Below are 7,688 nucleotides of genomic sequence, written 5' to 3'. Positions count from 1 at the left end.
AGAAAATCAAGTAGATGTTTGTCACCCCAGAAAGTTATACTTCTTCATTCAATAAGCACAAGGAGAAGAATCGCGGGTCAGTTAACCAGTCTGCTTTCTCATTTGGTTCCCGTGTTTTCTCCTACTCTTCCGTAGCCTATGACTCTGATGTTATGAGCGGCACAAACCACAAACATTAGCTCATTTAGACACTAATACTAGCCTAAAAGCTTTTGGCCACAGGAGTGGATGTATGTCATAGTGTACTAGTACAAAATACTACATCTGAATTATAGAGAAACCCACATTTCATTAAATGAATTCTATGTATGACTATGGCTGGGGCTGGGTATTCCTATAGTCAGAAGCTTGGGGTGAGGATTTTTTTTTGTTGTTTTTTTAACTATTGTATATTGTTTATTTATAGACAGGGTATTACTATGTATCTCAGGATGGTCTGGAATTGGTACAGCTCCATCATCTCTGCCTCCAAACAAAAATACACTGCCACCAATAGTGTGGATATTTGGTGTGTGCAGATGGGATGGATCCCTAGGTGGGGCAGTCCTTGGATAGCCCTTCCATTCATCTCTGCTCCATTTTATCTCCCTGTCTTTCCTTTGGAGAGGAACATTTCTGGGTTAAAAATTTTGAGATGCAGGGGTGGCCCCATCCTTCTACTGGGGGACATTCCTATTTACCAGTGGTAGTCTCTACACGTTGAATCTCCCCTTTGCTCACCATTTTGGCTAAAGTCATCATGATAGCTCCTGGGAGGCGCTTGCTTCCCTGAAGTCTGGGATTTTCTAGTGGCTTCCCCCAGTTCCCCATTCCTCTCTGCTACATGTTTCTATTCAATTTCCTGGCCCTCTGTACTTTTCTCCTGTCCCTTCCAATACCTGTTCCTGTCCCCTCCTCTTCCCTCCCCCACCTTTTCCTTCCCTGGTTCCTTCCTCCCTCTAGCTCCTGTGATTATTTTGCTCCTCATTCTATAGGGTTGAAGCACTTACTTACAGAAGCCTGATATGGCTATTCCCTGAGAGACTCTACCAACACCTGACCAATACAGAGACAGATACTTAGAGCCAACCATGGGACTCAGCCCAGGACCCCAATGAAAGAGCTAGGGAAAGGACTGAAAGAGCTGAAGGGGATTGCAACCCTGTAAGAAGAACAGGATCAACTAAGTGGACCACTCTGAGCTCTCAGGGACTAAACCACTTACCAAAGAGTATACATGGAGGGAGCCAGGACTCCAGATACATATGTAGCAGAGGATGGCCTTATCTGACATTAATGGGAGGGAAAGGAGGCTTGATGCCCCAGCATAGGAGGATGTTAGAGGGGTGAGGCAGAAATGGGTGAACTGGTAGAGGAGCACCCTCATAGAGGCAAAGGGGATTGAGAAAGAGGGGATGGGATGGGGGGCTCTGTAGAGGGGTAACTTGGAAGGGGGATGTCATCTGAAATATAAATGAATAAAATAGTAAAAGTACACTATCACTTTTATAACATAAAGTTTGCAAATTTGTATGCTTAGTTTATTACAGCAGGATTCTCAATATGACCCCCACTGTTTTTATGCATTAATGCAATGCATTTTCATTCACCTTATTCTGGAATGTCTCACTAATTCTGCATTCTCTAATACATTCTCACTTCACAAATCCGTCTTTCAGCTTGCAGAGACTTCAGTTTCTCAAGTTTGAGGTTGTGAATTCCTATTAGTATAATTATAAATCCCTTCATTACAAGACACTTTAATTCATAAATCATAAAAACACTATACCCTTAATTTTTGTAAAGTATACGGTTTGTCACATTTTAAGCAACCGGATTTCCCCATGATTAATACCATATTACTTATTTAATAATTGTTGACATTTGTTGAGTACTATGTTACATGTCTTATGCTAAACACTAATAAAGGCTCTGAGTCAATCTTTCCTCTACTCTCAGTGATCAAGGTTGTGCTTAGAGACTCTATGCATACCTTCATGTCTCCAAAAAGAGGTGAGAACACTGGCAGGAACAGAGAAAATTTCCTGAACCCAGTTCTTGAAGTATTATAAAATTGTGGGCCATATACCCTGGAGAACATGCCAAACTATAATATGTCATTTATTTATTTTCTTTCTTAACATTTCACTAAAATTGCTTTATTATCTTTTTTGATAAAATTTATTTGCCTGGAACTATGATAGAAATAAGGAATGCTTGAAAGCATGAGTGTTGTTCTTGTAGAGAGGCTATTGCTAAACTTGTCTGTGTCAATGCAAATAAAGCATATATGCTATCAATTGAGCATTATATAAAATTATATTTATAAATTATATATATATATATAATTATTTTATTTATTTACATTCCAGCCATTGCTTCTATCCCTGTCCCTATTCCCACAGTTCCTCATCCCATGCCTCCTTCTTACCTCAGAGTGAATATTCCCAGGCCTCCCCCTTCCCTTAAAGATTAGACACATCTCCCACTGAGGCCAAAGCAACCAGCCTTCTGCTGTGTATGTTCCACGGGGCCTCGGAGCAGCCCATGTATGCTGCCTGGTTGGTGACTCAGTCTCTGGGAGCTCCCTGGGCTCCAGGTTAGTTGAAACTGCTGGTCATCTTATGGGGTCATCCTCCCTTTCAGTTTCTTCAATTCTTCTCCTAATTCAACCATAAAGGTTTAAACCTCTAAAATTTACTCTTATCAAAGTAACTCTTTTGTCAGACATATTTCTATAAGTATGGTGAAATACTTGCTATAAATATTGGTAGAGAAATATGTCATATGCAAAATGCTGTTAGTGGTAAAAAAGTTTTTCATAATAAATGTATAAGTTGGCCATAACGAAATCGTGGGTATGATGCTCGAATTCATAGAAATTTTGATGATAGTAGCAAAGTTTCTGTTATAAAGTTAGTTGAGTAAAGTTCTGGGAAATTGATGTTGTGAAGTGGGCCTAGGAAAATAATAGATGTTAATGCATTTATTAGGATAGTATTAGGTATTCGGCTATGAAAATAGTATGAATGGGCCTCCAGCGTATTCAACATTGAATCCTGAGACTAATTCAGATTCTCCTTTGGTTAGACCAAATGGAGCTCGATTTGTCTCTGCCAATATTGAGATAAATCATATTATAGCTATTGGTCAAGCGGGAATGATAAGTCAGATATATTCTTGGGTAAAAATTAAGTATTTGTAGGGAGAATGAACCGCTTATTAATAATACTGAAAGTAGAATATTAGCCATTGTTACTTCAAATGAAATTGTTTGGCTACTGCTCATAATGCTCCAAATAATGAATATTTTGAGTTTGAGGCTCATCCTGATCATAGAATTGAATACACTGAAAGGCTTGATGTGGCTAGAAAAAATAAAATTCCTAGGTTAAGATTAATTAAAGGGTGGGGTATAGGTAAAGGAATTCATAGGCTTAGAGCTAGTGTAAGTGATAAAGTTGGTGCAATAATAAATAGTGATATAGATGTTGTTAGAGGTCATATGGGTTCTTTTATGAATAGTTTTATAACGTCAGCAAATGGTTGTAAGATCCCGTAGGGTCCTACAATGTTTGGACCTTTTTGTAGTTGTATATACCCTAGAATTTTGTGTTCTACTAATGTTAGAAAAGCTATAGCAATTAAAATTGGAATCAGGAGTGTTACTACATTAATAAAATACACTATTAGGGAGAGGATTTGAACCTCTAGGAACAAGGTACTTCAGTCTGATGGTTAGGTATATCTGTGTCTGTCTCAGTCAGCTGCTGGTAGAGCCTCTCAGAGGACAGTCAATTCTAGACTCCTGTCATCAGACCCTTTTCCAATTTTCTTCCTGGAGTTCTTATAGACAGGAACAGTTCTGGTTCAGAAATTTTGACTGTGTGTTAATTACCCCATCCCTCCACTTGAGGCCTTGTCTATCTATTGGTGGAAGACTCTTCCAGTTCCCTCTCCCCATTGTTGGGCATTTTGGCTAAGGTCACCCCCATTGAGTCCTGAGAGACTCTCACCTTCAGAGTCTCTGATGTTTTCGAGAGGGTCCTCCCATATCCTATCCCCTGAGGTTTCATATTTTCTTTTTTTTTCATATTTTCATTCATTCTCCTGGCCCTCTGGCCTCTCTCCAGCCCCCCAACCCCCATACCTGACCCTGTTCCCCTTTTCCCCTCCTCCTTCCCACTCCCACAGAGGTCCTTCCCTCCCTCTACCTCCCATGATTATTTTCTTCCCTCTTCTAAGCAAGATTGAAGCACCCTCACTTGGACTTTTCTGCTGGTTACACTTATTAAGGTCTGTGGGGTTGTTATCATATGTATTCTGTACATTTTTGGTTAATATCTACTTATTACTAAGTACATACAATGTATGTCCTTTGGCTCTGAGTTTCCTCATTCAGGATGATATTTTCTAGTTCCATCAATTTGCCTGCAAAATTCATGATCTCATTTTTAATAGCTGAATAGCATTCCATTGTTTAAATGAACTACATTTTCTGTATCTATTCTTCAGTTGAGGGACTTCTGGGTTGTTTCTAGCTTCTGGCTATTACAAATAAGACTGCTATGAACATAGTAGAGTATGTGTCCTAGTGGTATGGTAGGGCATCTTTTGGGAATATGTGCAAGAGTGGTATAGCTGGGTCTTCAGGTAGATCTATTTCCAACTTTCTGAGGAATTGTCAGACTGATTTCCAGAATGGTTGTATCAGTTTACAATCCCATGATCAATGGAGGAGTGTTGATCTTTCTCCACATTCTTACCACCATGTGCTGTTGAGAGTTTGAACCTAGCCATTCTGCTTGGTATAAGATGGACTCTCAGGTTCATTTTGATTTGCATTTCCCTGATAACTAAGGACTTTGAACATTTCTTTAGGTGCTTCTTGGCCATTTAAAATTCTTCTATTGTGGATTCTCTGTTTAGCTCAGTACCCCAATTTTAATGGGGTTATTTGATATTTCCTTAGAATAATGACTTCTTTTCTGTTCCGGAGGCAATTGATAGTCACTTGTGCTGGCTATGCAAAACTTTGATTTCCTCATTTTCCCTAGCAAAACAAATTAATCAGCTCCAGATGCACTTGAGAGTTTGTTATCCAAGTGGAAAAGTGCTTCATTGTTCCAAAAAGTGGAGAAAATCATGTTGATGTGTTTATTCATTTAAAGATGGGTTGCCATAAACACTGCACAATTTTATAACATTTTTTAAGGAAACTCTCAGCTATATCATGAATTCATTTCAAGAAAGCTGGGTACTTGGGAATGTGAAACCATTTGTGATTTCACATGTTGAAAGATGGCAACTAAATGATATCCAAATTATGATTGAGAGTTTGTTTCTAGCAAGCAAAAGTATGTAAAATTGAGATGATGAGAGAAACGCCACTAAAGAAAGATGTTATGAAACCATTCAAATTGTCGGAGGGAAAGAGCATGACAGTAGTGAGAAATGAGATAATGTTGGGAGCCTGGGCATCCTTTGCTGATGAAGTGAAATACTTTTTGATGAGCATGACAGGATTATTTACCACTGCACCAGTTTTATAATAACACTGGTTAAACTCTTGACTGAAACAGCTACTCAGTACACATCCTTCAACCTGAATGAAAATAAATACGAAATTGATAAACAATCTTAATCTAAGACCTAAAATTGCTAAAGAAGAATGGGTCAAGTACTTCAAGACATATGAACAGGCAACCATTTTAGGAAAAAAAACAATAGTGCAGGAAATAGCTGTAGAATTGTGAAACAGAATTGCATGAAATAAAAAAAAGAAAACGCCTGCAAAGGAAAGGAAATAAGTAGAATAAAGGCACAGATAAGCAATAGAATGAGACAAAAATCTTTGACAACTCTATTGTAAACACAGTGTTTACATATAGAATTTATAAATAAATGTCAATATGGTGCAGAGAAATGGGCCAGCAGTTAAAAGCCCTTGTTGCTCTTGTAGAAGACCCAAATTTAGTTTTGAGCACCCATATGGTAGCTCACAACAGCCGGTAGTATTAAATCCATGGGATCTGATGTTTTCTTTTGGTCTCCTTGGGAACCAGCCATGTACGTATTCACTTACAAACACGTGTGTGCATGTGTGTGTGTGTGTGTATGTGTGTGTGTGTGTGTGTGTGTGTTGGGGGAGGGATTTGTCATCTATATACATAATATACATATACATATATATATATACATATTTGGCTGAAAACACTATGCAAATCAAAATTAAGATTTCTCAAAAAATTAAAACTAAACTACATATGATTCAGCTAAATATCTCCTGGATATAACCAAAGGATTGCAAGTTCTGCTGTAGAAATACAGGCACACCCATTTTTGATTTTGCATTCTTTACCTTAGCCAAGAGATGGAACTAGCAGAAATGTCTATTATATATGAGTTGACAAAGAGAATGTTATTATATATACAACAAATTTTATTCAACTGGAGAGAAAAATTAAGTCATGAAAATTTTAGGAAGATGCGCAAAACTAGAAATAATGCTATGTGAACTAACCTAAACACAAAAAGACTAACACCATGTGCTTTCTCTCATGTGTAGATTGTTGACTTTTAACCATAATATATGTGCATATGTATGTGTATGGTTATAGATTTCTTAGTGGAAAAGAAGTCTTGAAATGACGGCAAAATAATTAAGGTAGTATACTGTCCAGTCCTATGTCAACTTATACACACTATAAAAGAGACTCAATTGAGAAGATTTCCCCAGAAGATCAGGGTTGATTTTTTTTTTTGGTGTTAAAATATTTATATTAGATATTTTTTTATTTACATGTAAATTTCTCCTTTCCCAGTTTCCCCTCCAACAAACAAACAAAGAAACAAACAAAAACAACAAAAACAAACCCCTGTTGCCTCCCCCCTGCCCATGCCTGCCACTCCACCCTCTCCCATTTATTGGCCCTGGCATTCCCCTACACTGGGGCACAGAACCGTCACAGGGCCGAGGTCCTCTTCTCTTATTGATCGAATTTGCAATCCTCTACTATACACATGCTGCCAGAACAATCAGTCCCATCCATGTGCAGTCCTTGGTTGGTGGTTGAGACCCTGGGAGCTCTGAGGATAGCAGTTAGTTCATATTGTTGTTCATCTTAAGGAGATACAAACCCCTCAGCTCCATAGGTCCTTTCTCTAACTCCTTCATTGAGGACCCTCTACTCAGTTCAGTGGATGGCTGTGAGCCTCTACATCTGTATTAGTCAGGTACTGTCAAAGCCTCTCAGGAGATATCTATATTTAGGCTGGCTTGCCCTTCCTTCCGTCTCTGCTCAATAGTTAATCTCTACAACTCCTTCTGTGGATATTTGGTTCCCCCTTTTAGGAAGGAATGAAATGTCCACCTTTTGGTCTTCCTTCTTCTTGAGTTTCTTGTGGTTTGTGGGTGTTTCTTCCTGTATTCCAAACTTCTGGGCTAATAACCACTTATCAGAGAGTACATACCGTGTTTGTTCTTTTGTGATTGAGTTACCTCACTCAGGATGATATTCTCCAGATCCATCCATTTCCCCAAAAATTTCATAAATCTATTGTTTTCAATAGCTGAATAGTACTCCATTGTGTAGATGTACAACAATTTCTGTATCCACTCCTCTGTTGAGGGACACCTCAGTTGTTTCCAGGTTCTGGCAATTATAAATAAGGCTGCTATGAACATGGTGGAGCATGTGTCCTTATTA

The sequence above is a fragment of the Mastomys coucha genome, unplaced genomic scaffold, assembly GCF_008632895.1.
Source record: "Mastomys coucha isolate ucsf_1 unplaced genomic scaffold, UCSF_Mcou_1 pScaffold23, whole genome shotgun sequence".
NCBI classification, from domain to species: Eukaryota; Metazoa; Chordata; class Mammalia; order Rodentia; family Muridae; genus Mastomys; species Mastomys coucha.
Note: the sequence above shows the minus strand (reverse complement) of the source record.